A 20,523-nucleotide genomic window follows, 5' to 3' on the forward strand; every position below is an offset into this window, starting at 1 on the left:
GATGTAATGCGCAAAATTTTCCATAGGAAATACTAAAAACAATACAGCAAATTGATGTATTTGGATAATTTACGACTATTCAGAATAAATATTCTTCCGCTTGTACTTTCTTTCAAATACAAAATATTTAGGCTGAAATTTAAGTGCACCGTCACGTACAATATTCTTCGTCTAAGTTGGGAGATTTACGGTAGCGTAATGGCACGTGACGTGGCAAGCTAAAACCGTTTAGATTTCCGAGTTCGTACTGACTTCAAAGCAATATATTTACATTTGTTTAATACGGTTGATTTTTCGTAATTAATTCAAAATAATCATAAATAATTCAAATAGCTAAGCCACACTCGAATAGTTGAAATTATTTTATGTTAGCTTCTATCATTATCACCAAAGGTTCTTTCATGCAATCAGTTTAAGTGCCCATAACTTTGGAAGAAGGCATTACCTTAAAACAGAAGTACACATACAAACAAGTAAGGAAGTGCTAAGTGCGGGTGTAACCGAACATTTCATACTCTTGCAAATTCCAAAGGTTAAAGCCGGCTAAATATATACAGGTGTTGGTAATATGATAAAATGTAGCGAAAGAGTTCAACTTGAATATTAGACGAAATTGTGAGGGGATTACAATCAAATTTGGTATCATATTAACTTATCATTAAAATCTTAGTTTATTGCTATATTTTCATTCAAGTCAGCGTAAATTATACTAAAATCATAGTGGGCATAGAAAAGGAAAAGCTGTTTACGTTAATTCCCGACATTGCTCAGGTATACTTGAGAACATATATTCAAGCAATTTTATTAATATAATATATAAATATAAACATATGTGGAGTAATATCAGGTAGACGTTTCAAAATCGTTAATATCAGTTATATAGGTGCTAAGGCAAGTTTCAGCCCGATTTTATCCATTTTAGGTACGAAGATACACTGTTATTAGAAAAATACGCTCTCTCAGTTTCATTAACACAACTCTCACATTGACCGATATATATGTATAAGTGGTATAAAATGGCTTGGAAGTTTGAAAATCTTTATATTAGGTATAAGGGGGCTAAGGGAATTACTGACCAGATTCATCACATTTTTGGCGCAAAGGTATATTATTATCAAAGTAATATTTTCCTGAATTTCAATAATGTATAATTTCGGCAATTAGTCAGCACATATTTGGTGTTTAGGTGCTTCAAAATTTATGGTCTGATTTTGACAAATTTTGTGCGTAAAATGAAATTCCTTAAGGGCACTATTTGTGCATAGTTTAATCTGGATACATTGATAGGTTCTTGATTTGTACACTGGAAAGTGAAAAAGTCAGATAGAATTTTAGATTGTGTTATATGGGAAGTCGACGCGGTTTTTTTTCTGATTTCGCCTATTTTCACACTGCAATGTAGGAATGTCAAGGTTATATTACATGCCGAATATGGTTGAAATCGGTCGAGCAAGTCCCGATATATAGACTTTCCTTTAAAGGTGGACGATGCCATGCCCATATTCAGTATAATATAGTGCTTAGTTCTGTCATTTTAGTTTTAGTGGCAGTGGTCCGATTACGCTCATCTATGAACTCGCTCTTACTTTTTTGCCAAGGGACACGTGGACTACTTTTTTTTACATAAGTTACAGCTTGCACAGATAGACGGACGGACGGACCCGGATACAAACAACCGTTAGGTGAACAAAACTATTATACTATGTAACAACATGTTTCAAGAGTACAAAAATTCCAGGGTGTGTTCACAATAAGTCCTTTTGCTTGGAATTGTTTCAGCAACACGGCGGGATACCCACCGACAAGTCTGACGTAAAAAGATAAATTCTTCGGTCAGCAAATAGCGGGGCATGATGTAGTGAAAAGCATAAACTTTTTAAGTTATTGTCAAATAAAAGATAATGTGATTATGAAAATAAGAGAAACCTACCGACTAGCCATTTGCCAGCCATTGGAAGCAGCGAGCGGCATTCATTCAAGGCAAACGATAAGTGTAGCAACTGTGTCGAACGCCAGCGGTGCGCGGTGAGGGAGGAATTGGCACGTTTTTGCGGTAGGGCTGATATTGCAACAAGCAAGTCTAAAGCTGTAAACACATAGACAATCGCACGACAGCGAAATGTTCTTGTTTGCAAATGGCGTCTTGAGGCCAGCTTCTTGGACATGTTGAAGACGGCAGCGACAGGTCAAACTACTGAAGTGAAATTAAGATATTTTGTTTGTGTGAAGTCGTGCTGTTTCCAAAATAACGTGTGCCCATAAGAACGTCTGTATTTTAATATTTGACAGATGCTGCCTGTCGTCTGCCGGCTTCATTGTGTTTCATGCCTAATACAATACTCCCAAAGGATCACTATGCACTACCAGACACAAACTAGGAAGCTATGCAAATGAAAAGTAAGAAAAGAAAAAAGAAATTGAAATTCTAAGAATTATGACCTTTCCCACGCAGCTCAACCAGAGAACTTAAAACAAGTCTTCTAAGTTCTCTGGCTCAACTATGTAACGAGTTCGCCGCGAATGAGCGCACTGTAGAACTTGTTGCCAGTTTGTTTCGTCGCGCGCGCTCTTTTGTTCACTCACGAATTTCTCTTACCTTCTCCCGACTTTGTTTAGTTAGTAGCTAAGAGTTGCGACGGCGCTAGAAACTGAGTATGGCAAGGCTGTGGTTGTCAGGTGAACTTAGGCGATAGGAGCACAAGTAGCAAGAATGGCAATAAGTACAACACGAAACAAAAATTATTACAAAAAATGGTTTGTTTATCTTTTTGCCGGCTGCCGCATTGTGCTCTTCTGAACTAAACCGAATTTGCGCGTCAACGTCTGCGCTGCCGTCCATCCTGATACCGTTGCTGCATACGATCTACAGAGGCAGGAGTAGTAACAGCGGCAGCGACAGTAGCAGAGACAGCGACAGTAGCAGTAACAGCGGCAGCGACAGCAACTGTCGTCGTTGCGTAGCATTTGTATAAACTGCATTCGTCATTCGTTTGGCTTATTTGCTTATAGTCTGATTCTGTGGCCGGTCGTTTGCAGAGCTGTCAAACGGAAAATATTTCACATGCGATAAATACAGATGTGTTATAAGAAGAAGAAGCAGAGGACTTCTACTTGAATTTCTCGGCCGGACTTTACTCATTCGTACGACAATTTTAAATTGGCCGTGTCCTTAGCGACCTTATGTGAATTTACCAAATTACATATTTTCGTTTTAATTGTTGCGCTAAAATTCAGAAAAATTCAAGTCAAAAGTTGTAAAAATTTTAATTTATAAACAGGTTAGCGACTGCTTGTGAATCTAAAGGAAAATGTAGTTATTTTTGGGATTTGTATGTCATGTTTGCCAACCTGCCGTTGGTGTTCCATAATATAATTATTTATTATTAAAATATGAATACTAACAACAAATAGGTGTGAGCTGTGGATCATATAAACAATTGGAAATTCCATACAGAATTGTTTAAAACATGAAAAAGTGAATTTTAAACAGTTTTCAAATATTTTCCAGCTTCAGTTTCATATTCCGAAAGACGTGACTTAATGGTTATCAATTGCTGAAAGGTTAGTTTAATATTATATCATGATATTTTTATTTAAAACAATCACCAAAATAATAAAAAAAAAAGGTTTTTTTAAACGTAAGTTTCAAAACAACAAAATGATGCCAAGATGGGCATTTAATCCATTGCCAGATTGCGTATTAAAAAAATTGCCAATAAAATATAAGAGAAGATAACGAAAGACAACATGAAATGCAAAATAAATGGATGCGCAAGAAATGTGTTCTGAAACAGAAAAAAAACTGAATGAATGAATGAAACTGATCGCTTTCATTGTGTTTACCTTTTCCTAGAAAAGTACTATCCATCAAAACGTGCGTTATCAATCAATGTCTTGTGAACAATTCGAGGAATGTTTCTCTAAAAATTGAAATCACCCAGCTCAGGGATGGTGGAATAGAAAATTCAAGCCTGCAAAAATCGTAAATTCATGCTATCCAGTGGATAATCAGTGTGGTTATTCAGATATGCAATTAACCCTTAACATCACTTGTTTTATGTTTAAATAGAATTTAGAATAAACAAAAAAATTTTTTTTTTTGGTATCTCTATGACACCTATTGCGAATTAAGCTCCTAAAAATAGACAAAATACATTCTTAATTGAGTCATTTATTAAATGAAGTATAAAAAAGATAACCGGTGTAATACCAAAAAATGAAAAAAGGAAATTAATAGAAAACAGAATAAATTATATTCACTTAAAAACAAAAAAGAGTCTACACGGATCATTAGGGTTTAACTAAAACATCATTCACTTCGTCAGTACCATCAAACGCTTTTTCATGCCATCTATGTATGTGTGCATGTATGTGCATACAAAACAATCAAAATGGAAAGGAAAAAGATAATAAGTCCTTGCCAAGCTGGTTTTCGCAACAATTTAATTAAAGCTTAACCTAGCTGTTGCTGTGTGTGTGTGTCTGAGTTGAGCGTGTATGGCACACAAATGTTGGTAGATGATATAAGATTTAGCATTATGTTTATCTGTAGAAAAAATTTAATTAAATAAGTTCTCCAAACATTAGCTCAAAAACATAAAATAATTTCAAAATAAATTATATAAATATCTTATTGCCATTTTTCTTAAATATCTAAGGAAAATATAATTAATATTTTTTTCAAACAAAAGTGCTAAAATTTTTGCTTTATTGCTTCTTGTTATATTATATATGCATATGAAATTTTAATGCCACAAAATTCTCGCATGCGATTATTTTCTTATATGGAATTTTATATACTTCAACGAATACGTTATAGAAAAAACTGTGTTTTTCTGTTTTTTTATTTAAACTCCTAATAAGGACTAGCTGTACTTAGACACAAGAACTAGTTGATTACTCATTGCACTTAAAAAGTGAGTTTGTAAGAAAGGGTTAAAGAGATAATTGAATAATGAAACTGAAATAAACTAAATGCTAGGCCTCTCCTTAGAATGATATTTAGAAATTAATGCTCAACAGAACATAAGAATTATGAAATACTCTGCTTCTGCTTACTCATGCTTTTATTTACTTATGCTGAACAATAACACAGAAAAGTCACTCTGAGTATGTGGGATAGTCCGATTGTAGCAGACCTTCGGGTATTGACCGCATTTATTGCTTACATAACATACAGCGAATTTATATTATGTATGATGGCTATATACGAGTACAAGAAATGGCCTTCTTGAGTAGTAAAACATTGCTATTAACCGTTAAGCTGCGAGTGCTAATTTTATTTCTTCAGCATCTCGTTTCCTTCTATATGCCTTCATACACATATTTACATATAAATCTATTTCATAGAAATTAATTAAGTTTGACAACCAAAATAAGTAAATAACTAGGAGAATGTATGGTTGCAAGTGAAAGAATAATGATTATGGCTAAAGTTATGTCGTGGATTACATTAACCAAGCGTAGTGTGCAATTAGGCGCAGCATATATTTGAGTGAGCCACTGTCTGTGGTCATAATTCTCGATGTGCCACATATGTATGTATTTATTAACCAAATTGTGTGAGTCAAGCAGTTAGAGAAAGTTTCTGATAAACTTACACATACGTATATGCATAAATACCTGTAGCATTGAAGTGAAAGAATATAATTCTTTTATCTAAATAACAACTGTTGTGTAATTAAGTATTGCCGATTAGTGACGCCTAACGCGAATGCATTTTGACATTCTTGTTTTAAGAGAAATAGAAGTTTTTGCCAATTTACATTCGTCTTTTCAAGGCTAACCCTCAATTTCTTACGGAGAGTAAAATTGATGGAATGTAATTATATAGGTCGGCATATTTATATGTATAATATAATATATTTGATATAACACATGTTTAAAAAACAACTGTGAAAAAGAGAAAGAATCGTAGGGAAATCGTATATTTCTTTACTGTCAGAATAAATTCTCAAATCAGCCTTAGAATTGCTATTTACATTTAAAGTGTGAATTGGTTTACTCACTCACTCTTCTACTCACCTATTCACTCTCTCAAGTGCTTATTATACTTTAGTACTCCCTTCTGGCCAGCAACCGAATTTTATTATTCGATACACAATCCCAGCCAATACCCAATGATGTTATGAGGAATGTAGAAAAAAAGTAAAGAAAATCAGAGAGGTGGCTTTTCGAATTGAATTAAAAACCTCGTAAGCCAAAAGAAATCGTAATGTAATTGCCCTTCGGCTTTTCTATGAAGTTTTCCTCTGCGGGTAAATAATCTCAAGGTAAACCACCATTGTATAAATACCATTGAATCATGGACAGACAAAGATACAAGTTAAAATGTGTTTTTGAATGAGAACCAAGCAAATAAGTGTAAATCACTTAAGCTTTTGGTAATTTTGGTCAAAAGCATGCAAACCAGGCACCCAACAAAAACTTGTACAATAACATTGACAACAACAAACAACTACAATAACAGCAATACCAAGAATAACTATCAAACGCGAAAACTGTTATTTATGAGCCTGCGGGACATTGTGTGAGCTTGTGTGCCTAACTGAAATTCCCTGAAATATATAGTCTAACAAGCTATACGCAGTGTACGGTGCTCAAATTTATGTGACTACAGCTACAACTGCTATCGCTTAAGTCAAGTGGGCGTGCCATGAAATTGCCAACAGGCACCAAATGCTTGGAATTAATTAGACTTTCCGACACTCTCGCTTTGTGTGCTCATTCAACTGGAATTCGATAACATTTTGAATGTGCATGTATACGTAGGTTGTCTTTTATATTTCGCGATCATTTTGAATCCGACAGAATTTGTCAATCGCTCAAAAAAAGGCTTGTGTCGGTCGGTCGAGAGAAATGTTAAACAATACGATAACGTTGCTTCGAAACGCTTCTATGGCATCGTGATAAATCGTGGATTTACGTGTATGAGCCTGAAAGAATACAGCAGTCGACTATATAGGTGTTTCAAGGTGAGCCGAATCCAATAAAAGTTGTTCGCACACGAAGCACTCCCACGCAAACGGGCTGGTTTTTTTGAAAAACTGGACAGGTCGGAACAAATCACTAGAATAACGCAAAACAGTAAATTTTGAGTTGTATATCACCATTGGTTTGCCAGTTGTCTTTCAAAAAATCAAGAAAAGTGACTGCCGAAGACGAATCACTCTTCACTACAACAATGCGAGCTCTCATAAATTGACTGAAAAAACTGCATTTTTGAGCACTCGAAACATCGATTTATGAGTCATCTGCCGTATAGTCCAGACTTGGCACCATTCCCATACGTAAAAGATAAACTAAAAGGGCAACGCTTTTCGACACCTGAAGAGGCATTTGATGCATTCAGAACGCAGGTTTTGCAGACACCACAATCAGAGTGGCCAAAGTTCTTCGACAATTGGCATGCAAAAGTGTATAGATCTAAATGGAGAATATTAAAAAATAAAATAAAGAGATTTTCGATAATTAGCATTTGTTGTATATAAGGTAACCCTCGTATCACACAACTCCACAATGCTGCGTAAGCACTTCGTCTTATCTCTTTGGCAAAAAAGAGCATCGAATCAAATATCGTTTGTTTTTGGCGCAGCACCATATGATCTTAATATCTATACCGTCTGGAACCGGTGGAAAAAAATGAGTGCACTCAATAACATATTCATTTATGCAAGACACAGACAGACAACGCAAGAGGTGTGGAGTGCTGGATCCCCCGATTGTCTGCTGAAAAATCGTGCGATTAGCACATTTGTGGTATTTTTTTATTGTTGCTCTTTTCACTTTTTCGACGAATGTGAATTCAAATGAAATAATCTGAAAGTGCTGTTGACATTGGGAGAGGAGTCTACCAGAAGCACAGCTGTCAGCCAGTTGATATACAGCTGCATGACTTTGGCAGTATTATGAAAAATTGGAATGCCGCAGATTTTACAAAAAGTGCGTGCAAAGGCGGAACAGAAAAAATTTCGAATTTGAGGGTGGAGTTTTGTTATCCTTAAAATGTCAGCGTCAAGCAAAGTGCTATTGTAGAAGCTATAGATATGCCACAAAAATAAACAGGTTACAGGTGAAATTATCTCTCGTGCTGTCCTCTAAACATTACCTCTTAAATGATATCTGATTTCAGAGAATCTGATAATGCCTGAAACACAAACAAATCATTGTACAAAAAATTATGGCATAAGGTTTAAAACTAATTGCTTCCATTCCCAATTACTGACCGTAATGTTGCGCTATTTTACGTCTCCTTTGAAAAAGAGGAAAAAGTTAAAATTATTTGACATACTTTTGTTAAAAAAGTGCTATCTTTCTTAGAAAGTTGGGAATATGATTTTGATGGTGAAATGTGGTGCAGTATGTCCTTTTTCTGGATATTTTCCTGCAATTAATTTTCAAAAAAGAATTTTTTGCATTACAATTAAATAAAAAATAAATATTTGAAGGAAGTTCCCAAAGAAAGTTCAGTGAACGAATTAATTTTTATTAATTGTGACTTCAAAATTAATTAAAACAAGTGAAATATTGTTTTGGATAAAAAAGAAATGTTTCAATTGCTAAAATCCAAAGGTTATATAAGAGAAATACTTTAAATTATTTCAAGCATTGCAAATTTTTGTAGATAGCATTTGCTGTGGGTACTTTATATAGGCAATGAAAACTTAAATATGGCGTAGCAAACATTATTTCGTGGCAGGTTCTCATTTCAATCTTATACGAGTAAATAGCTCAAGCTGTGACAATGACAATGACAACTTGTGTAATATAAACTTAAATACAGTTTAAAAATTTATAGGCTTATGTGAATATCGATATACCTGATATTTCACTTGAAGAAGTTGTTAACGAATTAGATCATAGGAGCTTTCGATTTGAATAAACCCAGTTTTCGCCACAAATATATTATATAAAGTAACTAAAACGCGCATAATGCATTTAAATTCAAAAAATGCAAATTTTCGACAACACTTTCGTATAAAGACCTGCAACTGCCAGCTAGGCTTGTTTAGATTCTCAACTTGTTATGTATATGCCCTGTCACCCATAAACCTTACAGATATTCAAACCATTCGTTTGAGTTTTTAAAAGACAACAACAATAAACTACAAAGACATGCGACAAAAAAAAAATAGTATGTTTAAATATGCAAAGCTGAAACAGAAATTTACCGTTATACGAAGTGTTAAAAATGGGCCTTCCGAACAGTGAAACTATTTATTTGTATCTATTTACACCCAGATTGGAGGTGCAATGCAATGATCAACAAAATACTTGGCAAAATTTATTGTGAAAATAATAAGCAATAAAAAAACTAATAATGTATGAAGAAATATTTAAATAAAATAACCGTTAAGAAAAATAAATAAAGTTATTAAGAAATTCCATATTATTTTTTAAAGAAATAAAGTGTATATACGAGAATTCACTTGAGTTGGTGTTGCAAGCAAAACAGAGAAATATTACTTAAATAATAGTATATGGCATGCCACAGAAGACTCTTGTGTGTGCGTAGCCGTGTGAATTAACCACCAATGTCAAGGTTAATGTTGACATTTCCTGTACATTTGTTATTTAATACAGTTCCATTGCTGTTATATTGTCGTAAAATACTAAAGGAAATGCAAAGTTATACAAGTTATATATATAAATATGCAAAGTTGCCGTTTAATGCGTGTTGAATTTTAATTTATAATACTTCCACATTTCTCTTTTATAAGTTTTTCGTTTCCACAGCAACAATGAATTAATAAATATTTATTTTATTACAAAGCAGCAAATTAGCTAAGAGCAATTAAATTTTTAAAAGTTTTCGTTCTTTAATAATGGCGAAAGTGAGTGCGGTTTGCTAATTAATAACACTAAATGTGTGTGCTCAAATAAAGTGATTTAAAAATGTGTGGTTCAATCGTTTGCGAAATAAATATGTATGTGTGTGCATTAAAATTTTTTGTGTAATTAATAAATTTTTAGCGATTTAATTTTTTTTAAATAAATATGTTATTTTGTGACAATGATAAAACAACTATTAAGACAATAAATATAATATACATATACACACAAATATTCATACAGTAAGAAAAACCATTTTAGTTGTTTTTGAGCACATAGATTTTAAATCTTGTTTTATTATAAAAAAAGTCAGACAAAATTTTTTGTTGCAAAATTAGATATTTTTTTTATGTAAAGAGAATTTGGTTAGCGATTTTTAAACTCTTGCAACACAGTAGTTTAGTTCACCTAACGGTTGTTTGTATCACTTAAAACTAATGGAGATAGATATGTACTTATATATATATGTATATACTTAAATAATGAAAATGACGAGACGAGTTGTGATGCGAATGCCTGTCAGTCCGTGCAAGCTGCAAGCAGTCAAAATTGAGATATCCTAAAGAAACTTGGTACACGTATTTTTTGGCAAAAAAGTCAGAGCGAGTTCGTAGTTGGACGTAATCGCAGCACTGCGATGCCCACGTTGTTCTAACAAACATTATGCACCTGAAGGTATTTCCCGAACTAAGCTCTTCCTTACTTGTTTAATATAACGTTTTACCAATATTTGAAGGAATGTTCCGGGATTTGAATCTTGCAAGTTGCAAGTGTATAAAATGTCCGGTTACACCCGAACTTAACCCTTCCTTACTTGTTTGCATTAAGCCTTATAATCTAAGTACGTTCCCAATTTCTTTATAGTTCGCAATTTTTTTCATTAACAAATTATAATCGTATTTTTTTTGTAATCATTCAATTCAATTTGCGATCGTATTCTGGAGCTTAGTGCGAAACGATTTTTGTGTCAGATTTTGATGCCGTTAAAGGCTCCAATTGATTGTCGCTTTATTAATAATTTAATAATCATTACTAAAATTTCAAAATATAACAAATACACTAAAGCAACAATATTTTAAGCACTTCATAAAGTATTTTTCATCAAAACAAAAACAATTGCATTTTAGGAAGGCTAGCAAATACCCAAAAAGTTTGTGATCTCAATAAAGTAATACTTCTCCTTTGTCCTTATTTTAAGGTACACAATTGAGAAATTGTTTGCAGCTGCTCATTTCATGCGAAGTGACGCGGACAAGCCGGTGGTATGTAATAAAATATTTTAAATAATTTTCTCGCTCTTCTTTTTTTTCAAATTGTATCATTGGCCTTTAAGTATTTTTAACTTTAATTGCTTCTGTTTTGCTTTGAGTGTTGTGCAAACTTGAGTGTTTAATATGTATTTAATTTTTGTTTGCGAATTATAGACAGTGCGTATTGTTATTAAATTAGTTCATTGCACCCACAAGAAAAACAAATTAAGCGTAAATAAACATTTCGAAATACGTTAAGTAAAAATAATAATATACAATCAATTAAGATTTTTCCAATTTCAAACTTATTTTGGAATCGAAAGTTTTGTTTGGACATTCCATATGAGCTTCTCAGCGTTAGAACTAAGAAATTTTTAGAAATATATTTTATAAAGAGACTTCTATGGGTTTTGAATATCGTATAAGAAATTCTGTTAATCGATACTTGATATTTTATACAAAAATATAGCTGAAATCATCGTACCACAAAAGACCATGCTTCTTATCTTACATATTTTATTTACGCCTGCGAAGAATAATATCATTATTTGCAACAACACACAGCAACAATTGACCAATTTTCATTCTTTAAGTCATGAAAAATATTTACACTCGAATGCCCAGTCAACAGTGTGTGAAAGCATGCATGATTTCACAAATCGCACCATACCAAATCTCGATTAGTTGCCTTAAACACATTCGCCTTGATTCATTCACCTTCCGTTCTCATGTCCTTTAATGTTTACATGACTTCACTCATTTTCCTTCGCCATTCATTAATAATTTATGCACTTCGCCGGCTGTTAGTTATATTTTCAATCCTTTTTCCGCTTCTTTGTTCATTTTTCTCTTTTCATGATTATTTCGAGCTTCCGCAAGTTGAATGAAAAAAATTGTATGTTCTTTTCAGATTGCAGTCGCAATTTATACTTCATTCCTTCGAATTTTATTGCATATTTTTTTATTTGCGCAAGCGCTTTCACCACTTATATGTAAATATATAAATATTTATTTGTTGCATTTAATGCTTCAAACTTTTAACCCTTAGGGTTTTGGCCAAAATAACAGCAGATTTTCATTCAGATTGCTGTGATAAAAGTTATTTCTTTTGGGTGAGCCATTAATTTGCAAAGTTTTGTAAATTGTTCCTATTTCGACAAGGCTTGTGATATGTTTCATTTTATTATTTTTTAAATGTGTGCAATTTATCATTCAAACAGCATAGAATTCCTTTTTTTATGAAATAATTGATTATCTCAATTTATTATACACATTTATTTTATTTAAAGTGGAAATATTACTAAAACTACTTCCAACTCTTAAACGCCCACGAATATAAACTTCCTTGTGTGTCTTTAACTTCTTTATGTTTAAATAAATATAACAATTTGTGCTGTATTTAGATGTGGTTATAAATAATCTTAGAATTTGATAAATGCCCACTTAGCCAAGTGGAAACACTAAACATGAGAAAAAGTAAAAAAAAAATAATATTTTTAAATGTGTATAAATGTTGCTTAGGGAAAGCTTACATCTTCACCAGTATATATAAATATAAAAATAGTGCCAATCAAACTGGAAATAATACTAAAACTTTTAAAATAATTAGATTTAATAAATAGATTCATGAGTATAATGGTAGACTTCTCCTCAGTGGCGCTCTTTGAGCGCATCGCATAGAAATCGTAACGGAAAAGCATTAATTGTTCAAATACATATATGTACAATGCATTTGAATAATAATGAAAATTATATATATTTATAAACAAAATTCAAAAATATTGTTCTCTTTTATGCAAGTGATTGAAAAAAGCGCATAAACAGAGAAATCACTCACGACGAAGTATTGCAGCAGCCACTATTTGAACACTAGTCAGCTGCAAGTTTAAAGTTGTTGCAGTAAATTGTCAACGAGTAACTTCAACATACAAATCAACAGTAAAACCAAAAAGAAAAGCGAAAACAGAAACGATGAAATTCGTCTTCAAAAATTTATGAAACTCGAGGTAGCACATTTTTCATTCTTTTCCTAGAGCGTGCTTATATGTCGACATTCTTATATATATACTAGGGTGGAGAAAAAAGATTTTTGAAAAAAAAAATTGTATAACATTTAATGTTTCGAGTTAAAACTTTTATTTCGCTAGAAATTTTTTATAAGTGTTCTAGAAGCTGCGGAGAGTCCTCTTTCTGGCCAATTAAAAGTTATCAACATAACAAATTTTGTGTGGCCATTATTGTAGTTTTAAAAAAAAAGTATTAAATGACAAGACAAAAACCGTCAAATTCGGTAATTTATATAAATGTGAAGAGTTTAAACCAAAAAAAAAAATTTTTGTCCAAAAAAAATTTTAACTCGAAATTTTCTTTAAAAGTAAGTCTAGATGTTAAATAAAAAAAATTTTTTTCTAGGAATTTTCTTTTTTATAATATAATATATACATATGTATAAAGTTACATATATATACCTGGATATGCTCAAGAGCATGCCAACTGACCAGTGAAGAAATGGTGGGTATGTGTTTAAATGTTATATATTTTAGACTGTCGTGACCAACATGTCTGAAAACCAATGGACACCGCATTCAAAACACAAAACAAAGCTAAAACTATTAAACATGGAGGAGAATACATAATTGTTTGGGGATGCTTTTCTTACCATGGTATAGGTCGGACATATCAGATTGAGCATATAGCAGCTGCTTATTGCAATATTTTAGGTGAAGTGATGTTTACTTGTGCTGAATATAATATACCGCATGGATGGATGTTCCAGCAAGACAATGACCCAAATCACAAATCAAAGCGGCTAAAAAATGGTTCTCAGATAACAACATTAGCACTTTAAGCTGGCCTGCTCTATCCTGGGATTTAAATTAAACTGAGAATATGTGGCGAGACTGAAAGTAGCTTTGAGGGGTAAAAAAGAAGAACTAATTAAAATGTCCTCTGGTCACTGGTAAAGGAAGTATGAGATACCGCAGGCCACATGCCATAAATTGGTTGAATCTGTGTCTACCTTTCTCTTTTTATAATAATAGAACAACCAAATACTAATAATAATAATACAAAATAATGTTTAAAATAATGTATAATTAAAATTTTTAAATAGAAATTCAATGTTTGTAAATGTTCCTAATTTTTTTCACAGCATAAAATGAAATGAGCGTTGGAAAGAGTTTTTGTTCTTTTCAAACTGAATCGAATTCGACCCAATTATTTTACTATTTGATAGAAAGCACATTAGTATTTTTAAAATAAAAAGGTTACTCAGAAATTAATGGAGATATTTGTTTTCTTTGGATTTGTATGGCATATGTCAATATGTCTCTATTACTTTTCACATGACCTTATGTACAATAAATGTGTGTACGCTTCAGTATGCACACTTATTTGCGCTGATGGCTACAGTGTGAAAATAAACATCAAACAAAGGATGACAATAAAAATGCAATTATTCTTAAAAGCATCAAATCAGCGTCGTTTATTATACTCATAAATTTATATAAGCATATAATTTAGTAAATTTTTTATACGTACGAGTATCGTGACAAGTTTGTTTTTGCTGCCAGACACTATCGATTTGTTGCGTCTACACATTTGAATAAATCACATGACTATGTGAATTCCTAATTAATTGCCTCGAAAAGACGGTCAATAAAGCAATAAAATTGAGACCACTGTGAAATTGGAAGCTTCTACTTTATATGCCCATAGACAGACTGTTAAATGATTTTTGATGAAATAATCTTATATGATTTCATATTATAAAGTAAACTTGCTTATAATAGCATCGGTATTTGATTAACTCGTTAACTTTTTAAGTGCATAGTATTTGTCTAGATGAGAATTTAATTTTACTAACAAATCTTATACGCTCTAAATATGGCTTTAAACCTCAACCCTCAACGCTTCACTTAACAATTTCCTTCTTTAGAGTCCACTACGTTCTCAATAACAAAACAATACGGAAGATTTTAGTATTTCTAACAATAAAACTACATATGTGCTTACTTGAGCGTAAGATATTGCACTTTGAAGATGTGTGCCGACTAAATAATCCAAACAACTGTACATTATGAACTTAATCACCTCGGAGGCCATTACCGTAGTTGTCAACAGACAGTTGCAACATTGCAATTCCACGTATAATTATGTAGAAGATAAAGTCAACTTTTAATGAGATTTGTAACGGTTGTAGATGGTTGGCAGCTAGGGGATATTTAAAGATAAGCAAGAACTGAAAGCGTTGGGATGAAATTGAGGGAGACATGCTGAGTGCATATTAGTCTAAGTACATGTGTGTGCTTCACTCAAGCAATTTAAAGCACTTTTTGCTACACAAGTTTACTAACTGGTAGTTTCATTCTATCACCCATATTATTCCTATGAATGGTTTAACTTAAAGTCCCATGGCTCACAAAGAATCAGTATTAATAGGGGAAAATATGTACGCACTTGTTAATGCTAATGCAGAAAATCGTGCATGGTTTTTTCTATTTTTATTGATTATTTTCATTAATTTCTAATGATAAGGAGACTTTTTGAATAAAATCAGTGTATTTGAATTGAAATCATTAAAAACTGTAAAAAAAGTTAATTGGTCGCGTCGAAGCCATTATACCCTTCACAAATACAAAAGATGCCTTACAAGAACTTTAATCGATCAGTTTGTATGGCAGGTATATGCTATAGTGGTCCGATATCGGCCGTTCCGACAAATGAGCAGCTTCTTGGTGAGAGGAGAACGGGACGGGATCACAAAAACTAAGGGACTAGTTTGTATATATACAGAAGAACAGATGGACGGACAAACTAACAGACAGACGGACGCGGCTAAATCGACTCAGCTCGTCATGCTCATCATTTATATATTCACTTTATACGGTCTTTGACGTTTCCTTCTGGGTGTTACAAACATCGTGGCAAACTTAATATACCCTGTTCAGGCAATCACATGATAAAATTGATGAAATGAGTTTTTTGCTAAATATTATATTTTATATTCATATTTTTCTGATATGTGGCACTGAACTGGAAGATGTTCAAGATATTTTCTACACCTGATCAGTCTGCTTTTTAAAAACGTCAATTTTAGTTCGTAAAAATTCACATTTAGTTCAAGAAAGATCTCTCTAATCCATCAAGGTTCAAAAAGGGTTTTTTATTTAATAATTTTTAACAAAAGCATTAAAGTTGTGTGATTTCCTTCAAATGCGAATAAGTAACAACGCTATAAGTAAACTTTGAGCACCCTGTATATATACATAAATCAAGTGGCGTAACGATTGGTGATTACTAATCGTTGTTCTATTTACAATCTATCACTATAGTGTCAAATTATATTAGCATATTTTATTTTCTCTTGCGTGCATTTGACCACAAGTGTTTCACACACAGTCATTCACATTTTGCTGAATTAATTTGTGCCACGTATCACTAAAATAAGCCTACACTCTTAATTTAATTTTTTTTATTGTCAAAAATTCATACAATTAAAGTCGGCTGAATATTAACTTACATATATATATACGTTTTAAACAAATAACCAGTTATCAGGCATATTACATTTAACTGCAAAATAATTAGAAATTTCAAATTCAAAATAACATTAATTTAATTCAACAAAAGTTACTAAGCTGTAAGTGGATCTTTGAATGTATTTTGGAATTTTCAAAATATTTCTCAGCGTCTGGTGTTGCTATCTATTCATATATAATTTTCTTCCTTAAAGAATCAATGCAAGTGTCGCTTTTTGTATTTCACATTCATTTTTAATGCATTCAATTTCAATAACGACACTTAATTGCTGAAGCTTAGAAAGATTAATTGTTAACGCTTATAATATTATATATATACACTTACCATATATTATATGTGGACATTGTTTAGTACGTAGTACTCAAATTTTAGTACTCATATACAAAGTTTTAATTACTCATCACATCACATATTTATTATACCAAAATTTGTATGAAATTCAGCACCCTATACTTAAAACAAGCTGTGTAAATACATCAGCTACTCAAGTCGGCTAGATGTTAGTACTGGCTACCAGTTAATTATCTACTCATATTCGCATAAAACACTGACAAATTTTTTATGGTTCATGATTTATATTCTATAGGAAAGCCTTCTATTTCTACTGTATTGTTATTGTATTTGTTGTACTTTTGATGATTTATTTCTGGTCGTGTTAACAATTCAAACTTCACTCAGTGGAAAATTTCGGTTTCACTTTTGTACAGATGTACATACATAATATAATAGATACAGATACGTGTGGCACTCGCGGACTGCCGCGGTAAAGCTATTGCATAGCATTTTTTTTATCAACTTATGCAATTATAATTATTTATTTATATTTTATGCATTTTTTATTTTTTTATTTTATGTTAATTCAAGTTACAGTTTTTGAGTGTGATGACCCATAAGAAAACAATTTTTTTTCTTTTTTTGAATAAATAAAAAATTAATATTTTTATACTCTCGCAACCTGTTGCTACAGAGTATAATAGTTTTGTTCACCTAACGGTTGTTTGTATCACCTAAAACTAATCGAGTTAGATATAGGGTTATATATATATAAATGATCAGGATGAAGAGACGAGTTGAAATCCGGGTGACTGTCTGTCCGTCCGTCCGTCTGTCCGTCCGTCTGTCCGTCTGTCCGTCTGTCCGTCCGTCCGTGCAAGCTCTAACTTGAGTAAAAATTGAGATATCTTTATGAAACTTGGTAGACATGTTTCATGGTACCGTGAGACGGTTGGTATTGCAGATGGGCGTAATCGGACCACTGCCACGCCCACAAAACGCCATTAATCAAAAACAAATAACTTGCCATAACTAAGCTCCGCAATAAGATACAAGACTGTTATTTGGTACACAGGATCACATTAGGGAGGGGCATCTGCAGTTAAAATTTTTTTTTTTTTAAGTGGGCGTGGTCCCGCCCCTAATAGGTTTAATGTGCATATCTCCTAAACCGCTAATGCTATAATAACAAAATTCACTGGAAGCAAATGTTTTTAGCACTTCTATTGACGGTGTGAAAATAGTTGAAATCGATGGCAACTCCGCCCACTCCCCATATAACGGTACTGTTAAAAACTACTAAAAGCGCGATAAATCAAGCACTAAACACGCCAGAGTCATTAAATTTTATCTCTGGGATGGTATGAGATGACTTTATAGGAACCGCGTTCAAAATTAGACAGTGGGCGTGGCACAGCCCACTTTTAGGTGAAAACCCATATCTTGAGATCTGCTTAACCGATTTCAACCAAATTCGGTGCATAACGTTCTTTTCATGTTTCAATGTCACAGTGCAAAAATGGGCGAAATCGGACTACAACCACGCCTACTTTCCATATAACACCATTTTAAATTCCATCTGATTATTTCACTTTCCACTATGCAAATCAGGCAACAATGACTGTATCGGGATAAAACTTTGCGTGAATAATGCGATTAAAGTATGCCACCTTGTGGCCAAAAATTGTCTAAATCGAACCAAAACTGTTTAAGCCCCTAAGTACTAAATATGTGGACCCCAGTGCCTATAGTTGACCTTCTACCGAAAATATCAGCCAATCCACAAAGAAATCTCAAACGAGTATACTATTTGACTTTGCGAGAGTATAAAATGTTCGGTTACATCCGAACTTAGCCCTTCCTTACTTGTTTTTAAATATTTTTATTATCTTACAATACATGTAGGTTATTCAGGAATTTTTATAAACCTATAGTTTCAGGTTTATTGTAACTGAAATAAAAAAAACATAACTTTGAGACTTGATATTCTCTAAATATCTGGAAAATACCATGTCAATGGTGGTCTCATATTTTGTTGTGCATTCTTGTCGATCATTATTCATTTTCAAATTAAATTTTTCCAAGTTGATGTTGAAATCGCCAGCCAAGATAAGTCGAAATTAATTACCGTTGATGATTCAATTGAAATACCCATTAAAAAAAATTGTAATTGTTATTATTTTGAATCACCCTGCTCTTAAATTGATTTGTTCCGCTTGAGATATGCGAAAATACACCTAACAGTATGCAAAAATTTGCGCATACTTTGTGATCGCGTTAGCTTTATTTCCGTTACGGAATTTCTTGTTCAGTCCCCGCGCTCAAAGCACGCGGTAAAAGCTATGCAATAGCTTAAAAATATTTGACTAATATTTTTTTTACCACCGCTTGCACAAAATAGTAGCGATACTACTACCCAATATATCAAATTTAAGAGTTTTTGCCTAAGAATTAGAGGTGTTTGCATTATTCTATGTTAAATAAAATAATCTTATTTATTTTGGTATTAAACTAAATATGTTTTAAAATTTTTAAAATTTTTTGTTATTTATTTGATAAACAAGGTTCGATTGTCTCTAATTAGTATTCCTTTCACTAACATGTTCGAATTTCACTCGTGTAGTCGTAGAGCTCTTCTAACATATTACAAATCACAAACTTCATTAGCATCAATCGATATATTTCAGTGGCATTGAAACAGACATCACGAGCAAAATAAATTATACAAAATATGCTATGAGCTTGCAACGTATGCACATGCATGTATAGCAGAGTAAATATATAATATGTAAATCAGCCCATTTATTAGCAATTATTTCAAACACATGATTTTAATCTGAAAACGAGTCATTAGTTATACAAATATGCGGATCTATCGGGTTGAAACCAATCACCAATAGAATTTTATTGCGCTCTTTTCATGAAACTCATAAGTATTTATAAATTATTTATTATATTCATATTAATTACATACGTATTAAATTTATGTAATTTATTCATGTTTTTCTCAAAGCTTCCGCCCGCATCGCTGACATCTCAAAATGTTGTTAAAGTTGTTGCTTTAGTAGTAAGCTTGTTTTTGTTATTGCTGATTGGCTACTAAAACGTGCTTGCATCCGTTAACTTTTTCCGATTAAAACGATAAATCAGCAAAGTTGGCGAAAAGTTAGTGAGCATGTGCAACTGCTAATGATTTGAAATTAACTAAGCTCTAGTCTTGCTCATATACAAGTATGTACGAGTATATATATTTATGTGTGTTGATTTTGTTAAAGCCTTGCCAAAGACGATTTATTAAATGTACAGCAAGCAGTTAAAACACCTATGAAAGTGAAAAAAATAGGGAAATCACTAGAGGAACCTATTTTTTTATAATTTTGCGCTATAAAAATGTTGTTTTGTGGGGCCAAAAGCAGAAGTTGAAGTAATGCATCACCGCTGAGAACATTTTAAACTTACGTCTTTAAATTAATAAATATGGTGTTTAACAGAAATTCAATTTTGTGTTATTGCATTTGATACTTTCATAATCTTTTTCACATAAAGAGTTAACAGCAAGCCAAGGCAAGAGCGCAAGACCTAACTCCATCCATCTATATTATATGTACGAGTATGTTTACTACCAACC

The 20,523-nt window shown here is 32.5% G+C and overlaps 1 non-coding gene across 2 annotated transcripts in view; it reads left to right on the forward strand.

Moving 5' to 3' along the window:
• LOC118679917 (uncharacterized) overlaps positions 1 to 20,523 on the forward strand; it is a 61,184-nt gene that overhangs the window by 33,389 nt on the left and 7,272 nt on the right. Inside the window, exons 1-2 of one of the 2 annotated variants that reach the window (XR_011394872.1) lie at positions 3,029 to 3,561; positions 11,030 to 11,093. This is a non-coding gene — a transcript (uncharacterized protein). Of the gene's footprint in view, positions 1 to 3,028; positions 3,562 to 11,029; positions 11,094 to 20,523 lie in introns of those variants that run through there. The other variant, XR_011394873.1, reaches the window with a different exon arrangement.

This window comes from Bactrocera oleae, chromosome 2 (genome assembly GCF_042242935.1).
Source record: "Bactrocera oleae isolate idBacOlea1 chromosome 2, idBacOlea1, whole genome shotgun sequence".
NCBI lineage: Eukaryota > Metazoa > Arthropoda > Insecta > Diptera > Tephritidae > Bactrocera > Bactrocera oleae.